The sequence below is a fragment of the Herpailurus yagouaroundi genome, unplaced genomic scaffold (assembly GCF_014898765.1).
Source record: "Herpailurus yagouaroundi ecotype Mexico unplaced genomic scaffold, PumYag 61599, whole genome shotgun sequence".
Classification (NCBI taxonomy): domain Eukaryota; kingdom Metazoa; phylum Chordata; class Mammalia; order Carnivora; family Felidae; genus Herpailurus; species Herpailurus yagouaroundi.
Genome location: NW_024415919.1, coordinates 1 through 1,740, shown reverse-complemented (window position 1 = coordinate 1,740; position 1,740 = coordinate 1). Strand labels below are relative to the sequence as shown.

The 1,740-nt window shown below is 55.4% G+C and overlaps 1 long non-coding RNA gene across 1 annotated transcript; it reads right to left on the bottom strand.

Moving 5' to 3' along the window:
* Positions 1–41: 41 nt before the first annotated feature.
* Positions 42–1,399, bottom strand: LOC121024239 (uncharacterized). The gene is made up of 3 exons (XR_005787651.1): positions 1,215–1,399; positions 799–919; positions 42–380 (listed from the first exon to the last, which is right to left on the bottom strand). It is a non-coding gene; the product is annotated as an uncharacterized LOC121024239 (long non-coding RNA).
* Positions 1,400–1,740: the final 341 nt, after the last annotated feature.

The window sequence follows — 1,740 nt, the reverse complement described above, 5'->3', positions numbered from 1 at the left end:
GCAGGGGGCAGGCTGAGGGACCAGGGTGGGCAGGGGGCATGGGGCAGGCTGAGGGACCAGGGGGTGGCGGGGGGCAGGGGGCAGGCTGAGGGGCCACGGTGGGTGCTGGGCAGGCTGAGGGACCAAGTAGGCAGGGAGCAGGGGAGGGGTTTAGCAATCTGGCTGACTCCTTCGCACCTCCAGATTCTTGTACAGCTGCACTTTGTCCCCAACCACGGCCACATACAGTTTATTCTTGAAACCACGTAGTTCCAGGCTGCCAGCACGGTCAGGTGGCTCTGAGCCTCGAATACCCAATGGATAAGCGCTAGACAGCTGGGCCCGGGCATACTGAGCAGCCACTGCCTGCTGAAGGGCCTGCATCCACTCCTTCCGCTCCACTGCAGGCCAAGGGGAAAGAGTAGGCCTGAGCTCAGCCTGGCAGGGAGCCCCCTAAGGTTCTCTATTCCAGGCTCCTCAGGCAGCACCTCCGCCAGCAAGCCCACCCAGACCACCCCACCCATTTCTGACTATCTGTGAGTTCTTGGACTTGGACAAGCTCAGGCTCCAATCTCAGCTGTGCCACCTACGCTGGACAAGCCACTTCGCCTATCTGAGCCTATTTCCCTTGCAAATGGAAATAAATGGTTCTCAGTGGGTGTCTCAAACACAGAGCCACAGAGTGTCCCCTTCTCTCTCCCACCTCATAGAAGATGGACTCTTCTCTGGGTTTGACGCAGGGGGAGCAGATGTGCCCTGGTTCTCCTCCCTCCACTTACCAGGCCAAGCTGCCAATCTTCTCCCAGCCCTACCCCTCACCATCACTCTCTGCCCGGAAGGCAAAGGTCCGGTTGTTCGTGATCACTTCAAACTTCTGGTCCCCAATGGCAGCCACGCGGGAGATGCAGGCCACAGAGATAAAGCGCTTAGAGTAGGCGTCCTGGGGAGAGAGGGAAGCTGTACTGTGGTTCAGAACTCCTTGGTTCCCTTGACTTTAGATGACACAAAAATTAGCTACAGCCCCGTGCCCCACAGGTGATGAGGGATATCCCTGACACTGACCCTGACCACGGCCCACAGCAGGCCAATTGGCGAGGAAGACACGGTTCAAGGAGTCAGACTGGAGCTCTAGTGAGGTCTGGTCTGGGGAAGGACTCCACCCAAGCCTAGTGTCAAGGGTCAGCCTAGGGCCAGGCTGGAGCAGGGGTCCTGTCAGGGACCAACATGGGCCTCACCTTGTTACTGTCAAAGTATCTCAGATGATCGGCATCCAGTCTCACCCATCGCTTCTGATAGATATAAGATCTGGAGAAGAAGAGGCAGAGGGAAAACAGAGCAAAGGACTGGGGATTAGAGGAGAGGCTCCAAGATTACCCCCGCCCCCTCTCACAGCCACATACAAAGTTAGAAATAGCCAGGTTCAAGGGAGGAAGGAACCCAAATGGCCACTGAGAAAAGGGACTTTACCTATAGCAAGAATGATAGAAGTCAGACTCAAAGTAAGACTTCCCAACTTAAAAAGAATTTTTTTAATGTTTATTTATTCTTGAGAGAGAGACAGAGCACAAGCAGGAGAGGGGCAGAGAGACACAGAGACACAGAATCCGAAGCAGGCTCCAGGCTGTGAGCTGTCAGCACAGAGTCCAACGTGGGGCTCAAACTCATGAACTGTGAGATCATGACCTGAGCCAAAGTCGGATGCTTAACCGACTGAGCCACCCAGGCGCCCCAGGACTTCCCGATTTTAACGGTAATAAAACA